Consider the following 20,233-nt stretch of genomic DNA (forward strand, 5'->3'; position numbering starts at 1 on the left):
CACAATTATTCTACTTTTGTGATCTAATATAAATCATAGGTTTGTGTGTTAAAACTAAGGATGGAATCAAAACAAAGAATAGTTTGCTACAGAACACATCAAAAGCAATACAGGCATTGGAGGTTAACTTGGGTTTAAGGTCAGAAAATTCTGATTTCCGGAATTATAGCTCACTTTACTAGCTATATGCCCTGTCATTCAACATGTCTGACATTTAGGGATTAGCCTTGGACAAAACAGATGCATTCTCCACCTTGAGGAAGCTTACAGTCTAGTGAAGAATTATGCAATCTATTTCCTAAGGTCTGTTTATGTAACCTAACTGCGGGAGTTATCATCTCTATATGTAAATCTTCCTTTGCAGTGTTTGAAAATGAGTCACACTGCTTGGGTAGTGAGCATTTGGGAGACCGAAATGTATCATATATCAAAGATAATTTTCCATTGTTAACAGGACATATATAAAAGAATGTTTTTTTAAAGTGTACAACACAGTGATTTAATATACGTATACGTTGTAGAATGATTACCACGATCAAGTTAACACATCCATCACCTCACATAGTTACCATCTGTTTTTGCAATCTAGATATATACAATTTTTATTGTCAATCATACCTCAATAAGTCTGGAAAAAAGTGTTCTGATGATCTTATTGCATTAACCCGTCCTCCTCTCCCAGGAAAGCAGAATCTGAGATGTTGTGTAGATAATTTGTTTTAGAAAGTGATGGGGGCTGTGTAGGGAAGAGTGGACTATTGAAGAGAGTGCAAGAGGCAACGAGGGAAGGCCAACAGGAAGGCCTTCACACGTGGACATTGGCTCTTCCTGATTCTATAGCAGCTACTGGGCTTCAGACTTGAACTGGGACATCAAGTCTGCAGATTTTGGACTTGCCAGCCTCCATGATCATGTGAGCCAATTCCTTATAATAGATTTCTTTATATATATAAATAGGATATATATGTTATAGGATATATATCCTATTGGTTCTGTTTCTCTGGAGAACCATGACTAAAACATGGTGTCAACTCTCTTCTAGACTGGGAGTTGTCTGAGTCCTTGGTGGATACATGCAGATGTCTTTTTGGAAAACACCTAGGGCAGAAATGGAGAATTAAGTGTTGCAGTTCAGGTAAAAGTGCCATCAGGTTACATCTGTGGGAAGCTGGTTTGCTGTAGCAATAGTTGGATTAGAAGGTAGGTGGAGAGGATGTGAAACGGGGCACTAGAGGCATTAGGCACATTTACTTACAAAGAGAAGTTCTATAGCTTCTAAGGTTAAGGTTAAGCGAGTCCTATAAGCTCTTTCATCTTCCTATACAAAACTGAAAAACCAAGAATTGTCTTGTTTGTTTATTTCAGTGGTTTTTTTCTTCTCCAAAAATACGATTCTCAATTCTATTGAAATTTGGAGTGAAAGTACCATTCTGGACATCATAATTGCTTAAGCAGAAAAGCATCATTGGCTTGAGAGAAAGAAAAGGAAAAGGAAAGAAAGAAGCAAACAGAATACGATGTGTCTTTGTCTTTAGTGACAGGATTTTTATGCAATGCATGATTTATTAAAGGAATTTGAGCTACTAAATCAGGGCAAGAGAGAATGAAAATTCATATCCTGTTTATAATGAGGCTTTGAAAAGGATGCCAATTCATTAAACAGTCACTTGATGAATATTTATTAAGAACCTACTATATTCCAGGAATTGTGCTATGTAGGAAACATTAGTGAATTAGACAAATATACTTCCTTCCTTTGTGGTGTTTACTATCTAGTGTGAGGTACAAAGAACGTTCCACTTGAACAGCTTGCTGGGAGACAAAGAAGGTTAAAGAAAGTTCTCCAAAAAGAATATAATATAACCTTTGGTCTTAAGAAAGGTAGGGCTTCAATAATATTCACTCATATACGAAATGCCAAGAACCAGCAACACACTCCTTTAGCTTACATAATGCAAATTTAACGTCAACAGGATCACAAGGGTTAAAAACAAAAACAAAAACAAAAACAAAGGAAGGAACCAAATAGTGCCTTGATAGCCACAGTCAATTCTCACTAAGAATTGGAATCTCTTCAAAAAGTTAAGAGTTTCTCTTATGATTATTTACACAAAATTAAGAGTTTAGTCATCTGGTCTCCTAGCGGTACCTACTCTAGTGTTTTACCATTAAGGCAGCTTAGTCACTGTTTCTTTTGTTTTTATACTTTGCTGACTTCAACTAATTGCTTTCCTGCATAACTCTTATTGTGAGAGGATGATTGGGCTGCAAATCATCCTTTTGAGTAAGCCTATTATGCCAAGTCCCTTATAGGCATCTGTGCAATTTGTCAGGAGGGATGTGTGTTGTAGCAATGAAATGTGATGGTGACTAGTGCAATAGCCTGCAGCTACTTCCTTCAGAAGGGAAGGCAGTCAGAAAACAATAGATCTGTGTATTGCAGAGGCAAGATGTGTAAACACATTCTTTCTTTCAGTCTAAAAAACAAAAAAAATTGAGGATCTGCTCTGTGCCAGGCAGTGTTCTAAGAACTAAAAAAGCCAAGGACATTTTTGATTATTTGATTTTTTTTCTTCTCGAAAAATCTATTTCTCAATTCCATTGAATTGGTTAATAAAATACACTTGTTACATCATGAAGCCTCCTTTCCACCTAGCAGGAGAAATGGGCATTGAAATAGACTCTCACAAATAAATATGTACCTAAGAAAACATTGGAAATCTCCATATTCCTCAGATTTGGTTACAATAAGCTTCAACTTAAATTCCACAGCTGTATGGTTCCCTGTATCTCTCCAAAATTTCTGTGAGTTCCTGAGATGTGCTGCCTTATTCTTGCCTCTACCTCTGCACTTCTATGTTCTCTTATCTGACTTGCTTCCATACTGTGAAAAAACCATGCATAAAAGTCAGTTGTTTCATTGATTTCCACCAAAAAATTTGTTAGCACTCTAGCCATTTTGAGGCTGACTTTACTGATTTTAGGAGTCATGAGGTAAAGTCACATCTCATAGGGCATGACCTTCTGCAAAGTCACTCTATCTAATTTACTTTCCCATATCCACTATCAGCTTTTTCCTCAATAAGAGTACCCCGATTTTATTCCGAGTAGCGATGTGCTCTATTTCCCAGCTTCTCTTTTAGATGTTTGTGGTAGGCAATCTCACAGATGGGCCACCATGAACCCCATTTCCTGGTATTCATGTCCTTGTGTAATCTTCTACCCTTGAGTGTGGACTAGAGTTGTTGACTTACTTGTAATGAATAGAATATGGCAGAAATAATGAGCTGTCATTTCTGAGATTAGGTTATAAAGAAGTGTGGCTTCCATCTTGGGGGTTCTCTCATGTTTTCTCTTGGATTGCTTGCTCTGGGGAAGCCAGCTACCAGGTTGTAAGGCAGCCCAGTGGCGAGGCCCATATAACTGAGCATGGGAGTGGATGTTGTCAGGCTTGAGAACACGCCATGAACGAACTCGGATGTGTGCCCTCCCCGGTTTAGCCTTGAGATGACTAAAGCCCAGCCAACACTTTGATTGCAGCCTTCTGGGAAATCCTGAGTAAGATCCATCAGCCAAGCCACTCTCAGATTCCTAACCTACAGGAACTGTACAATAATAAATGTTTGTGGTTTCAAGCTATTAATTTTGGGGGTCATTTGTTATACAGCAGTAGATAACCAATGCAGTGTTCAATTTGGTTGACTAAGTATTGGTTGAACACATATAAGGAGTAGGCTTGAAGTAGTACTGTTCAATACATTGAAAGTATAAAGAAGAATTGGAAATTGTTTCTGCCGTCAAAGAGTTTCTGATCTATTGAATGTAAATCAGGATTCAGATAAAAAGAAAGTAAAAAGAAGAAATCTAGTCAGGAATATCTCACCCTTTTTTCTCTCATTTCTCTTTAGACTCTTTCCTTTTGATTCCTATGAGTTTTATTATTGTGCTTAGCCCAAAGAGTGAGTTTTATAGGAAAATCTAAGGGCTTTCTCTGTATGAATTGTCAGGTAAACAGGTATCTGGATTTCAGCACAGTTGTAGTAAGTAACCGGGACTAGAGTATCTTAATTTTTCCTGCTGGAATCAAGTCTACGTTTGACAATGTTGTTTTGTGCCAAACATAAGATGCTTAGCCAGCAGAAGAAAATCTCTTGAGAAAGCAGTATGTTGCAGATGTGAACTCAGCATTGTAAGATGTACCTTGGTTTTCTTTGTTTCATTGTTTATTGTTAAATATGTTAGACTTGAGATTAACCTTTCATCAAAGATCGCACCGGCTTGGACACAACTTTGCTAATAAGCTGAACTCTGCAGCCTCATTTTTCGTTATCCTTTGAGATTCCGTATTCCAGCCATATGAAAGTTCTTGCATAGTCCCAATGTTCCAAGAGGTCTCCTAACTCCCAGGCCTTAGAACATACTGTTCCATCTGTCAGGGATTCTCTTCTCCATTTAACTTGGATAAGGCCTATTCATTCTTTGGCAGTGAGATATCACTTCTCCCAGGGTGCCATTCATAAGTGAATTCAGAGAATCCAACAATTCTCTTTTCCAATAGAATATTTTACAGGGTATTAAACTGTTTGCTTAAATATTAAGACCAGAGGATGGATACCAGAGAGTCCACAGGCTATGTAGGCTCTATCCAGCCCCCAGACACACTTTAAAAAAATAAATAAATAAATAAATAAAAACCCAAACTGATATTGACTATTCTAAGAGCTTGAGCTCACAAACTCTCCTCATTGGGCACCATTTTTTATTGTCTTGTAAATGGCTGACATTCCCAGTTTGCATTGCTTGCCTGTCTCTGTAGGATTTATATCTGAGACTTTTGACCCTTTGAAGACAGGGACATTTTTTGTTCATTTTCATGTCCATAGCGTCTGTCATAATTCTTAGCGTATTGTGTGTACTATGTAAGCAATTGTTGAATGAATGAATGAATGAATGAATGAACAATTTGATTATTAACCAGTAAACAGTTACACTCTATGCTCTGTATGATTAGGGCAATATCCCCTCTCTGGCTTTGATATCTTTGAATTATTTGCCAACTTTGTTCTGCATAAAGAGCCATTCAACAAGATTCCCATGAATGAATGGATTCCAGGTAAATTCCAGAGAGCCAATCCACTCCCGTTCAGTCTCCTGTATTTCTTATCTCCTCAGTCATAGCCTCTTTTAAAAAAATTCCTCCTTATTTTTTCCTGATAAATGAAACTTTTTGTGAGATATTTCTTTTAAATAATTTTGTGACATTTTTTTCCCTCCAGTTCAGAAAGAAAGGAAAACACATATACTACACCCAAACTTTTAATGCTACCAACATTGCCATCAAAAAACATTTTTTTAACTACCCACTGTATCGAGCAGGACTCTTTTTTGGCAAGAGAAAATAGCCTGACTCAAAACAAACTTAACCATGGGGAATTTTTTGGCTCACCTGACCTGGAAAGGAGCTAGACATAGTGATGACTACAGGAAAGTACAGACCTTATAACTCCTGTTTTCTCTTCTCTCTGAATGTCAGCTGCCTCTTCAGACTAGCATTCTCACAATATAGGAATCCTGCATGTAAGTGCTTAAAGCTCTGTGTCGTATTCTTTCTGCTTATATTATTCAAAACTCAAATTAATAATAATTATAAGAAGAAGAATCCAGAAAGGCTCCTGATTTTTTGATCAGGTTGTTCCGTTTTTTGTTGCTGAGTTGTATGAGATATTTATATATTTTGGAAATTAACCCCTTGTCAGATATATGCTTTGCAAATATTTTCTCCCAAATGGTGGGTTGTCTTTTCTTTTTGTTGATGGTTTCCTTTGGCACACAGAAGCTTTTTAGTCTGATGTAGTCTCATTTGTTTATTTTTTCTTTTGTTTTCCTTGCCTGAGTAGACGTGATATTCAAAGTGATACTGCTAAGAATGATGTCAAAGAGCATCCTGCCTATGTTTTCTTTGAGGAGTTTGGTAGTTTCAGGTCTTACATTCAAGTCTTTAATCCATTTTAAGTTAATTTTTTGATGATGTAATATAATGGTCTACTTTCATTCTTTTGCACATGGCTGTCCAGTTTTCCCAAGACAGAGAAAGACAAATGATTTCACTCATATGTAGAAGATAAACACATAAATAAGGAGAACAGATTGGTGGTTCCCAGAGGGGAAGGGGGTCAGGGAAGGGCTAAAGGGATAAACGGGCACATAGGTATGGTAATGTATAAAGATTAGACTGTTGGTGGTGAACATGATGCAGTCTATACAGAAACTGAAATATAATAACATACATCTGAAATTTACACAACGTTATAAGCCAATATGAGCTCAAAAAATAATTAAAAAAAAAAAAAGGAAGGCTGCTGATTGGTCCAAAGATAGACAAATGCTCTAAATTGGGCCAATCATGCTGGTCAGGAGATTATGATGAACTCACTCTTGGGTCTAGGAAGTTTGGGTACCTTGCCTGGCAATCTCCTATAGGACAACATGAATTGAAAGGGAATTTCATAGAAGCCGGAGGTGGGTGGGTCTGAGCTATTCTACACACAAAAATCAATGAATATCTTCTATGACTACCTATATTCCAGGAAATGTGGATAAAAAGAAGAGTAAAATGTGGTCTATGCCAGAGAGGAATTTCCAATCAAGTTAGGGTGACAGGTCATTAATTAAAAGTAAGTAATTATCGATAAAATTTAAATGCAAAACAAGTGTTTATTGGAGTCTTGTGCTTCAGGTGAGCATAACTTACTGTGATTTTTTTTGTTCTGTGTATAGAAAATTTTAGCAAATATATGTATTGACTATTTCCCTCCCAGCTCCCTCCCCCCTTCTATCAATCAATGAAAGTGTGTTCTCTTTAAAATGGATTTGGAGCTTAGAGATAAGGAGTTAGCAATGGAATCACCCCAGACATAATAGAACCCAAACTGGCTATTTTGTGTCTGAGGAAAAAGGCCCATAAAATTTCACTTTCAGAGAGTTAAGTGTGCCATTTTATTATTAAGGGAAGTGCTATTTTAAAATGTGTTTTAAGTTTTTCTTATAAACCATTCTCCTTTAGATTCTCTTACAGGCTTCTATGTCTCCAGTCTTCTAATTAATAAAAAAACAAGCTTTAAGTGTACTGAGAACAATAGGAAAGAGATCATACAATCCCACTTATGAAAGCTAGACACTCAGGAGTCATCCTAGATTCCTCTTCTTCCCTCACATCCCTCATCTAAGCCTTCACCACACCCTGTACATCAGTGGTTCTCAACAATGCACAGAACAGTTCCCCACAACGAAGAATTATCTGCTTCAAAATGTCAATAGTTCCAAGGTCGAGAAACCCCACTGCAGAATTTTCCTTCAAAGAACATCCCATGTATGTCCACCGCTCTCTAACTCCCATGCTACCATCGTCTCTCCCATGGGCCATTTCAATCATCTCCAAGTTGGTTTCACATCTTGTGCCCTATAACTCATTTCCATAAAGAAGCCAAAGTGAACTTTCAAAAACATAACACTGTGGTATGAGCGCTGCTTAATCCTGTCCAGTGGCTACTATCACACTTAGGGAGAGGTGAAGGAATAGGCAGGGACGAGATCACATAAAATCATGTAAAACACCTTAAGGAGTTTGGATATTACTCTCATGCTGTTCTCTTTCTTTGGCTCACTATCTTTTTGTCTTCTTTCTCTTTTAAGAATATTCCAAACTCATTCTTGTTTATGGCTGTGGTACTTTTTGATCCTTTTGCCTGAAGTGCCCTTTCCTTGGATATCTGCTTAATTAACTTCTTGTCATTCAATTCTCAGAGAGCCCTTCCCTATCTACTTTGAAATTGCCCATACTTTCATACCCTGTCACTTTCAATTTACCGTCTATCTTATTTATATTTATAAATTTTAAATTTCTCTTATTTTTTTATCTTCATGGAGAGTATTATCTAAAATATGAGGATTTTTAGATCATAGTAAGAATTGTATCCCCATTCCCATAGCTCATAGTGAAAACCCCCGGAGTAGGCAGAATAACGGTCCCCTAAAGATGTCCATCTTCTAATCCCAAGTACCTGTGGCTATGTTAGGATACATGGAAAAGAAGAATTAAGGTTACAGATGGAACTGAGATTGCTAATCAGCTGACCATGAGATGAAGAGGTTATTCTGGATTATCCAGGTGACCCAATGTAATCACAAGGGTCTTTATAAGTGCAAGAGGAAGGCAGAACAATCAGTATCAGAATGATGTGATGTGAGAAATAGTTGACTGGCCTTTTGGTATAAGGTTGACTTTTTGATGTAAGAGGGCTTCCAACCAAGTAATATAGGAAGCCTCTAGAAGCTGGAAAAAGTAAAGAAATGGATTCCTCCCAAGAGTTTCTAGAAGGAACACAGTCCTGCTGACACCTTGACTTTATCCCAGTGAAACCCATCTTAGCCTTTTGACCTTCAGAACTATAAGGTAATATATTTGTGTTGTTTTAAGCTACTCAATTTGTGGTAATTTGTTATATCAGCAATTGGAAACTCATATAGCCCCAGATGCACTTACCTTGCCTATGTTGTTCAGCCTGGTATCTCCAGGGCTTAGAGCTGTGTCCAACACATAATAGTCATTCAATTCACTCAAAATATCTATTGAGTGAATGAAAAATAGAAATAAGCATAATAATTAGAGTTAAATAATCACAGATTTGAACTCTAACTCTACTAAATAATTTTGATATTTGGGCCAAATTACTCAACTCACCTCCCTCAGCCTCAATACCTCTTTTTTTTTTTTTTTTTTGATAAGGAAGATTAGCCCAGAGCTAACATCTGTGCCAGTCTTCCTCTATTTTGTATGTGGGTTGCTGTCACAGCATGGCTGACGAGTGGCATAAATCTGCGCCCAGGATCTGAACCCACAAACCTGGGCTGCTGAAGTGGAGCTCACGAACTTAACCACTAATGCCATGGGGTTGACCCCTAATCCTCATTTTTAAATGAAGAATATGAGTCCAGAATTTTAGATTTGTTGGGAATCCTAGGATAGTCTCCTACATAAGACTCTGGCTTCCTTCTGTCTATATACTCCAGAGTGTCTCTGATGTACACATTAGGTTTTGAATGAAGAGAAAGTGACGGTTAGAATTAAAACAAGTGTTCATTTTTTCCGTTCAACCATCATCATTATGCTGTTGAGTTGTTATTATACTTACAGCTGGAACATGAAATAATTTCATTTTAGAAAAAAGGGGGAGGCTGGCCCTGTGGTGTAGTGGTTAAGTTTGATGTGCTCCGCTTCCATGGCCCATGTTCATGGGTTCAGATCCCTGGTGTGGACCTTCACCACTCATCAGCCATGCTGTGGTGGTGACCTACATACAAAATAGAGGGAGATTGGCACGGATGTTAGCTCAGGGCAAATCCTGCTCAGCAAAGAAAAAACAAGAGTATTGAGATATATTTTCTCACTGTTATCATTCTCTGATAGAACCAGAAAACAAAAATAAATAAGGATATAAGAAGTAAAACTACTTTTTAAAAAGTACTTTGAATCCGTACATGGATATCAGATGTCTTCTGAACAGAAGAGGTGGTAATGGAGATGATTGGCTCTAAAGTCAGATTGACCTGTGGTCAAATTACTTTCCTTAGTAGGGTTGCCAGATTTAGCAAATAAAAATACAAGATGCCCAGTTACATTTGAGTTTCATATAAACCAAAAAACTTTCTTTTTAGTATAAATATGTCCCAAATACTGCATGGGACATACTTATAGTGAAAAGAAAATTTTTGGATTTTTTGGGGGCCAGCCCTGTGGCATAGTGGTTAAGTTTGCGCACTCCACTTCAGCAGCCTGGGGTTCACGAGTTGGGATCCTGGTCACGGACCTACACACCACTTGTCCAGCCATGCCGTAGTGGCGTCCCAGATAAACTAGGGGAAGATGGGCACGGATGTTAGCCCAGGGCCAATCTTCCTCAGCAAAAAGAGGAGGATTGGCAACAGATATTAGCTCAGAGCTAATCTTCAGCACAAAAAAAAAAAGGAAGATAGTTTTTTGGTTACATGGAATTCAGATGTAACTGGGCATTCTTTATTTAATCTGGCAACCCTAGTCTTTATAATTGTGTGGCTTAGGGTAAGTTATTTAACTGCTCTATACTTCAGCTTCTGATTTGTAAACTGGATAATTTTGGTATCCAAACATTAGATTTTTCTGAGAATTGCATGAAATGATGGCCATGATCACTTAACACAGTGATTAGCACAAAGCAGTCAACAGATTTGGCACTAGTTTTTCAGATATCTGTTGAACATTTAAAAAAATGATGGGCTGGCCTTGTGGCGTAGTGGTTAAGTTCGTGCACTTTGCTTCGGTGGCCCAGGGCTCACAGGTTTGGATCCCGAGTGCAGACCTAGACACCGTTCATTAAGCCATGCTGTGGCAGCATCCCACGTACAAAATAGAGGAGGATTGGCACAAGTGTTAGCTCAGGGCCAGTCTTCCTCAAGCAAAAAGAGGAAGATTGGCAATAGGTATTAACTCAGGGCCAATCTTCCTCGCCAAAAAAAAAAAAAAAAATGATAATATGTTGGGTTGGAGAAAACATCAATATAAATTAAAAGCAGAATTTGTGTAATTCATATTTATTTGATTAAAAAAACTTAAACTATTTTTTGGTATTTTTATCCAAGTTGGAGTGTTTGTGTTTAATTATAAAGAAAAATTCTTTGGAACAGCATTTGGGCTAAAGAATAAATAAAAATTCAGTAATACATGGTTTAGAAAATAAATTTTTTAAAAAGCCATGACTTCAAATTATTTTATTTTCTTGGACAAAAAAGTGATCAAATATAAGAATTAAATATTCAACTAAAGCTAAAGAGCAAAGATTATGAAGAAAAGAAGAAAAAAAGGCAAATACAAAAGCAAGTACAAATACTTTGAAATATATAGAATGAGTGCCATTGATAAAAAAATATATAATAGCTGATTCTTTGGAAAAAATAGATATATCCGTGGATATTATAATTTTTAAAAATTAAGGGAAATAAGGTATAAGCAAATAAATAGAACCATTGACTGGGTTGAGATTTAAAATGATAAAAATGATGAAATTATTTTTATTCATAAATGTGATTATACTTAATTTTTTCACTACTTTTCATTGGCATTGGCTTTACATTAGTATATTACATTGTTTGGGGTATAGAAAAACAAAATTATCAGGATAAGTCTTGGAGGCAAATGTCCCCTTGAAAGATGTCCATGTAAGCACCTTCATGATCTGGAAACTGCTAGTGACTTACAACTTGCAATTTAAAATATGTTTCCTATGTAAAAGTAAAAGAAATTTACAGTAACAGCATATGGGCATGCCTTCAAGCAGAAGATAAAGCTCCTGCTCAGAAAATTCAGGAAGTACTGTCACCTTAACCAGACTTTTTAAAAGTCTCATACAAGTCTTCCTTGACAGAGTGACAAATCCCAATAGCATATAACTTACTAGAGTTGTCCCTTAATGTATGATCTATCTTGTACACCGAAAAAATAATGACAAGACTGCAAGTGATACCAAATCAACCTCTTAATCTCAAATGCATGTGCCTGATGCACAATAAGCCAATCGCTGAGACATCAGTGCTTGGACATGGAAAAAGGTTTATTCCTATTGGCCAAAACAAGAAGGGAGGAAGACAGGTTCTCTCAAGTCTGCTTTCACAAGAAAAGGAGATAAGGAGTTGGGCAAGAGGAGTTTCAGAGAAACCAAGGGGAAATCTGTGTTACTTTCTCTCCAGATAAGCCCTTGGGCAATCTGATTCTGAGGCATCAGTGGCAGATGGGATCTGGTTATCTGGTGATTGCAACCTCCTTGAAGGCATTCTTTTTCTTCTGCAAAACAAGCTCATAAATCTTTCTGACAGTTGTCACCCCTCAAGTTAAGCAAGAAAACAGCAAATTAACAAGATTAACTTCTTTTCATTTCTGTCTGTCCTGGGAACAAAGTTGAAAGGTCATCATGTTCTTATTGAATATTTACAGTAACCCTCATGTACTTGGCTTCTCAAGTCCTTATTCAAGTCAACATAAATAAGACAAAAAGGAAGATCTAACCAACTGGCATAGGAATTGTTCTATGCTAACAAGGAATGAATGGATAACTGGTTCCCTTGTTGGCTCATCTGTCTAAATAGCTGTAGAGTTTAAGCTTTTATTTATTCTTCTGAATGCTACTAACTTTGAATCTCCATTGAATAGATTAACATACCCATTGTCGTCTTTCTAAATTGTCACATCTCACTGTATGTGGGAGAGTGATCACCACAAACATTTGATTTCAAATAGCTAAATGTGGGTGCTTTTCTAGACAGAGAGGGCTGAATGTTTTGTGTTTAATTGGATTATATGGCCAACCAAACCATTGGAAACAGACGGGAAAGTCCCTGAATCCAGCATTTGAAGATATATCCTATAAAGATGCTACATAACTTGCAATTAATTTAATGCCTTGTATTTAGCTCAATTGATGACTGCCAAAAGCTTTGTTTTCTGCTAAATATCAACTTGTTAAGCAACTGATTTCCTCATGAAAGTGTCAGTACCATTTTGTTTCTATTTAAAAATAGAAATAGATTGTGTCTACTTTTTTCTCTCTGTGCGTGTGTGTGTGTGTGCATTGTAGTTCATTTACAGATACAAAGAGTGTATTTCTCCTGTTAAATTAATTAAAGATGGAGGCCATTAGACAGGTGGCTCTAATGCCATGGTGGCCTACATAAGCAAGCTAAAATCTGAGCCTGTAAATGCCTCAAGGTTAAGATATCAAAACCTTAAGGACAACCAATCACAAAGAGCCTACTAGATTTTAAGCTACAGCCAATCAAAAAATTTCCTTTCTTTGCTTCTGCCCTTTCTCTATGTGAGTCTTTCCCCTGGCTCCTGTCTGTGCTCCTAACCACTTCTGGTTTGGCACTGCCCCATTCAAATGGATTTTTGCTCAAATAAACTCTTAAAATTTTTAATATGCCGGGGCCGGCCCAGTGGCATAGTGGTTAAGTTCACGCACTCTGCTCCGATGGCCCGGGGTTCGCAGGTTTGAATCTTGGGTGTGAAGCTATGCACCACTCATCGAGCGATGCTGTGGTGGCGTCCCACATACAAAATAGAGGAAGATTAGCACAGATGTTAGCTCAGGGACCATCTTCCTCAAGCAAAAAGAGGAAGATCGGCAACAGATGTTAGCTCAGCACCAATCTTCCTCACCAAAAAAAAAAAAATTTTAATATGCCTCAGTTTATCTTTTAGCACTCCATATCCTAAGACTCTTCTGATGAGATGCTACTTTGAGGCTGATACCCAAGCAAGTTCTGTTTTAACCCTTGGAGAAGCATGTCTGGAAGTAATAGGTTATAGTAGCATTTTTCAACCACTTTGTTTGTGAGGAGTTCTGCAATTTATTACTGTTAATATAGTTTTGAGGCTTGAAGATACACTTAAAAAAGTATAGCCAAACAAATGTTCCATTAATTAAACAACATTGATGTATTCAATAGATATGTTTATTGAGTACCTTCAAAGCAAATGGGGAGTTTTAGCCAGAGTGCTAATAATTTTACATTCCTCAAAATCTGTGGGAAGATAGGAACATGTGAGCTTCATTCACTATTGATTTGGTTCTAATTAAGGACGAAAGCTTCTGAGTCAAAGAGCAAAGAGAGATGCTATCTTTGCAAAGCTGATTCAAGAACACCAAATATGAGCTTTTGGTACTCCTGGAATAGTGACTTAACCAAATCCTCTTGAAAAGTATTTTATTTTGGTTAATGGTTAATTACTTTTTCTGCTTCCTTAAAAGAACAAAAAATAAATTGGAGGCTGATTGGTTCATTATTCTTGAGCACTGATATCAGAGAAATAGACTTTGTTTTTTACATCATTCTTGATTTGTTCTCCTGTATTTGTGCTCATATGGACACTGTTCTGGTAAGAATCACAGGGTTTAGCATGACATTTAAAGTCAGAAAGACATCCTTGATATTTGTGAACTGTGTAAACGTGAGGAAGTAAATAATCCTCAGTAAGCCTTATATATCTTTATCTATGGACAGGGATCATCATATTTACCTCAAAGGAGTGTAATGAGGGCTAAATGAACTAATACTCAAAAAGACATAAAAATAGATATCACATGTTGAGATCTTATCATTAGTAAAAAAGAATCACCATCTCTACTCTCAACTCTTGGTGTCAAACATTTAAGAATTCAGATTTTTTCCCCCCGATTTTAGAAATATAATATTGAGCATATATTCCATATTATAGAAGTCTGATGTATTAATAATTCAATAATTTTCTGAGCATTAAGACAGATTTTTAAAATATTACAGTTGACTACATCTTTCAGGTCAAGGCTTGCCACAGAACGAGTGTAGGTGAGATCAGATTTTGCATTAACAAGTTACAAAAATGTATTATTAAGAGATTTGGGATGTCAAAATAAAAGTTTGTCATATATATTATAAGAGATAATATATTGTAAATGCCTAGCAAAGATCTGGCTATATTCTGGTTGCATATTAAATGCTTATCCTCCTTGAGCATTGCTCTTTTCCTACCCGTAATATGTAGCCCATTTCTAGCCTCCCTAGTGATGTGGGCTTCAGTCCCTCAGTTTCCCTATTGGAAAGCTGTATATTTCAGCACAAGTTCACACAGGGCATTGGACTTCTAAATAAATTTTACTCTGAGATTTTTACCGTTTCCTAAACAGTCTCATCTTTCTCCTCTCATCTCCCACTTCTCCTTTCTGTGAATTTCCTATTTCCTGACATATTGTTATTTAAAGCTATCTCTGGCAATCATGTCAATGAATTGAGTCTAATTCACTAGGAATATTCTCTAACAAAAAATTTTTCCAACTGCTGCCCTCATTTTTATCCCTTGCCAATAATGATTGCAGAATCAGGCAAAGGTGATTATGGTGCAAATAACACACAGCAACACACATATGTGTATATGCATAAATATGTATATATACAAATAAATGTGTGTCTGTATATCATAATATATACACAAACTTATGTATGTTTCATACACAGACATATACTATGTACATACAACACACACAAATTTTTCCCTTCAGGGATACAGACCTAAGACAAGACTGAGACGTGTCTTACTGACCTACATTCACTGGAAAGCCACAAAAGTCTCAATGAAGAGTCTGAGATTAGCCTATGATGGAGGCAGGAGCAAAGCTACCTCCCATGCCTTTAAAATCTCCTTCCTTGAAGGGCAACTCATAAACAACAGTCGGTGGATATTTAAAACAGTTTAGGCATCATAATAGGCTCTATTCTGGGTCACTTTGCACACCCAAATTGTTTTTTTGAGACTATTAACAATGTCATGCTGAGCAATTTAATAAACACAGTCAGTGCTAAAGCCTGTTACTTTTATTTTACTGGTTTGAAAAATCATCCTCATATATATCTACTCACAGTTTTAAGCTTGCTTACTTAACTAGGGAATCTTGAAGAGCAACTTCTGCATGTATGATAGGGATCTTTTATTCGTGGGTGACAGAGTTGATTTTACAGTTTCTATTCACACCCAAATTGTTCTTGAGGAACAATTCAGGCATCATTTAAGTGGGCCTCCCTCACTCAGAATAGGTTAATAGCCAATGTCACCTTCATTGGGCTAGTCTTTGGATAAAGACCATTAAGGGAAATAGCTATTTCAGTGAGTGGCATATTAAACTTCTAGCCTAAAGCTCTGTCTGCCTCTGGGTCCAATATATGTGATCTTGGCTCAATGAGGAGGCTGCATTTGTACCATCTCGAAGATGTAAATATAAGGGAAACTAGCCATAAAGCTGAAGCATGGGAGGGGCTGGCCCCCTGGCTTGGCAGTTAAGTGCGCATGCTGTGCTACTGGCTGCCCGGGTTCAGATCCCGGGCGTGCACCGACGCATCACTTGTCCGGCCATGCTGAGGCAGCATCCCACATATAGCAACTAGAAGGATGTGCAACTATGACATACAACTATTTACTGGGGTTTTGGGGAAAAAAAAGGAGGAGGATTGGTAATAGATGTTAGCTCAGGGCCAGTCTTCCTCAGCAAAAAAAAAAAAAAAAAAGATCTGAAGCATGGGAAACAAGGTGGGGACCTGGAGTGGTCCAAACGAAGCCAAAAGAGAATGCTGACTTCTCACTCGAACTCCATTTTCTCCAAGTACCTTGGGGACAATGATAACAAAATGGAGTAACATATGTCAAGACTTCTAAAGTGGAGCTGAGAGGCCATTAAGGAAGTGGAGCTTACGCACGCACACCACGTCTACAACCAGATGTTAACTGAACCTTTCAACTTTACCTGACATCGGAGGTCACATCTTGAAGTATTTCCTCATTCCAAGAACAGACAATCTGCCTAGGTACAACCTAAGGACCAACTATGCGCTGGCAAATCAGCTCTCCCCATACCAGAACCAATCAACTGTTCAATGTAAACGTTTGTAGGCCTGTGTCTGTTGCCTTTATAAACCCCTGCCTCCTTTGTCTTCCTCAGAGCACATTTGAGTTTCTACTCAAATCTGTGTCTCCTGAATTGCAATTCTTGAGACCCCAAATAGACTTTTTGCCTCTTTTGCAGTTTATACCTCTTATTTGTTGACAACCTTTATCCACCAGACACCCATTTCCTGCCGATTCTCCCATCCTAATATCAACCAACCCTTTACACTTTTCATTAGCTCTTGAAGCACTCTTATTCATGAGTTTATTAGTTCAGGCCTGGAATCTCGGCTCTGAGATAATTTCTCTGCCCTCTAGTATCATTTCTCAATATCTGTGCAAATGAAATGTTATTTTAGAGTTAAGTGTTAAGGAAAGCTTTGCTTCTTCCCAAGGAGCTAGTACATTTACCGCATGTGGAAAATAAGAATTATAACACCAGCCACATTTCCCTTTAAATTTTGGCTGCCTGGAAGCTCAGAGCCAACTATTCAGATTAATACAGAGTCTAAAGACTTACTCTTAACACGTTTTGTTTTTTTTATTTATCATCAGCCCAAGTCTAGAGCTCACATTGTAACATACAACTTTCCTGGCCTTAATATCTTATTTTAACTCATTTTGCCTGTCCGGATTTTTGACTCCACTTGAACAGAACTGGATTAATCATAATCTTTTGTTCATATTGTACTTACGTTTTTTTTATTTATTTATTTTTTATTTATTTATTTTTTTTTGTTTTTACTAATTAATTTCTAGTTTTATTTTAAATGTTTTGAGTTTTGTTATAAATGAAGTTTGAAATGCTCAATTTTAAACAAGTTAGCAGCCTTTTTTATTTGATCAGTTTCTTTTTTTTTTTAATTTTTTGTTTATTGCAGTAACATTGGTTTATAACATTGTATAAATTTCAGGGGTACATCATTATACTTCTATTTCTGCATAGATTACATCATGTTCACCACCCAAATACTAATTACAACCCATCACCACACACATGTGCTGAATTATCCCCTTCGCCCTCCTCCCTCCCCCCTTCCCCTCTGGTAACCACCAATCCAATCTCTGTCTCTGTGTGTTTGTTTATTGTTGTTATTATCTACTACTTAATGAAGGAAATCATACGGTATTTGACCTTCTCCCTCTGACTTATTTCACTTTGCATAATACCCTCAGTGTCCATCCATGTTGTCACAAATGGCTGGATTTCATCGTTTCTTATGTCTGAGTAGTATTCCATTGTGTATATATACCACAGCTTCTTTATCCATTCGTCCCTTGATGGGCACTTAGGTTGCTTCCAAGTTTTGGCTATTGTGAATAACGCTGCAATGAACACAGGGGTGCATGTATCTTTACACATTGGTGTTTTCAAGTTCTTTGGATAAATACCCAGCAGTGGAATAGCTGGATCATATGGTAGTTCTATCCTTGATTTTTTGAGGAATCTCCATACTGTTTTCCATAGTGGCTGCACCAGTTTGCACTCCCACCAGCAGTGTATGAGAGTTCCCTTCTCTCCACATCCTCTCCAACACATGTTGTTTCCTGTCTTGTTAATCATAGCCATTCTGATGGGCGTCAGGTGATATCTCATTGTAGTTTTGATTTGCATTTCCCTGATAGTTAATGATTTTGAACATCTTTTCATGTGTCTGTTGGCCATCTGTATATCTTCTTTGGAGAAATGTCTGTTCAGGTCTTTTGCCCATTTTTTAATTGGGTTGGTAGTTTTTTTGTTGTTGAGATGCATCAGTTCTTTGTATATTTTGGAGATTAAGCCCTTATAAGATGTATAGTTTGCAAATATCTTCTCCCAATTGTTAGGTTGTCTTTTCATTTTGTTGATGGTTTCCTTTGCTGTGCAGAAGCTTTTTAGTTTGATATAGTCCCATTTCTTTATTTTTTCTATTGTTTCTCTTGCCCAGTCAGACATGGTGCTTGAAAAGATGTTGCTAAGACCGATGTCGAAGAGCGTACTGCCTATATTTTCTTCTAGAAGTTTCATAGTTTCAGGTCTTACATTCAGGTCTTTAATCCATTTGGAGTTAATTTTTGTGTATGGTGTAAGATAAGGGTCTACTTTCATTTTTTTGAATGTGGCTGTCCAGTTTTCCCAACACCATTTGTTGAAGAGACTTTCTTTTCTCCATTGTATGTTCCTGGCTCCTTTGTCAAAGATTAGCTGTTCAGGGATGTGTGGGTTTATTTCTAGGCTTTCAGTTCTATCCATTGATCTGTGTGTATGTTTTTGTGCCAGTACCAGGCTGTTTGGTTACTATGGCATTGTAGTATATTTTGAAATCAGGGAGTGTGATACCTCCAGCTTTGTAATTTTTTTTAAGGATTCCTTTACTTATTTGGGGTCTTTTCTTGTTCCAAATAAATTTTAGGATTCTTTGTTCTATTTCTGTGAAAAATGTTGTTGGAACTTTGATAAAGATTGCATTGAATCTATAGATGGCTTTAGGAAGTATGGACATCTTAATTATGTTAATTCTTCCTATCCAAGAGCATGGAATATCTTTCCATTTCTTTGTGTCTTCTTCAATTTCTTTCAGCAATGTTTTACAGTTTTCGGTGTACAGCTCTTTCACCTCTTTGGTTAAGTTTATTCCTAGGTATTTTATTCTTTTTGTTGCAATTGTAAATGGCATGGTATTCTTAATTTCTCTTTCTGCTACTTCGCTGTTAGTGTATAGAAATGCAACTGATTTTTGTATGTTGATTTTGTATCCTGCAACTTTACCATATTCGTTTATTACTTCTAAAAGTTTTCTGGTGGATTCTTTAGGGTTTTCTATATATAAAATCATGTCATCTGCAAATAGTGAGAGTTTCACTTCTTCCTTTCCAATTTGGATCCCTTTTATTTCTTTCTCTTGCCTGATTGCTCTGGCTAGGACTTCCAGTACTATGTTAAATAGGAGTGGTGACAGTGGGCATCCTTGTCTGGTTCCTGTTCTTAGAGGGATAGCTTTCAGTTTTTCACCATTGAGGATAATATTAGCTGTGGGTCTCATATATGGTCTTTATTATGTTGAGGTACTTTCCTTCTATACCGATTTTATTCAGAGTTTTTATCATAAATGGCTGCTGTATCTTGTGAAATGCTTTCTCTGCATCTATTGAGATGATCATGTGATTTTTATTCTTCATTTTATTAATGTGGTGTATCACGTTGATTGATTTGTGAATGTTAAACCATCTCTGCATACCTGGAATAAATCCCACTTGTTCATGGTGTATAATCATTTTAACCTATTGTTGTATGCGATTTGCTAGTATTTTGTTGAGGATTTTTGCATCGATGTTCATCAGTGATATTAGCCTGTAGTTTTCTTTTTTTGTGTTATCCTTGTCTGGTTTTGGAATGAGGGTAACGTCCGCTTCGTAGAATGAGTTAGGGAGGTTCCCCCCCTCCTCAATTTTTTGGAAGAGTTTGAGAAGGACAGGTATTAAGTCTTCTTTGAATGTTTGGTAGGATTCACCAGGGAAGCTGTCTGGTCCTGGACTTTTATTTTTGGGGAGGTTTGTGATTACTGTTTCGATCTCCTTAGTGGTGATTGGTCTATTCAAATTCTCTACTTCTTCTTGATCCAGTTTTGGAAGGTTGTATGATTCTAAGAATTTATCCATTTTTTCCAGATTGTCGAATTGGATGGCATATAGCTTTTCATAGTATTCTCTTATAATCTTTTGTATTTCTGAGGTGTCTGTTGTAATTTCTCCTCT

This window comes from Diceros bicornis, chromosome 32 (genome assembly GCF_020826845.1).
Source record: "Diceros bicornis minor isolate mBicDic1 chromosome 32, mDicBic1.mat.cur, whole genome shotgun sequence".
Taxonomy (NCBI): Eukaryota; Metazoa; Chordata; class Mammalia; order Perissodactyla; family Rhinocerotidae; genus Diceros; species Diceros bicornis.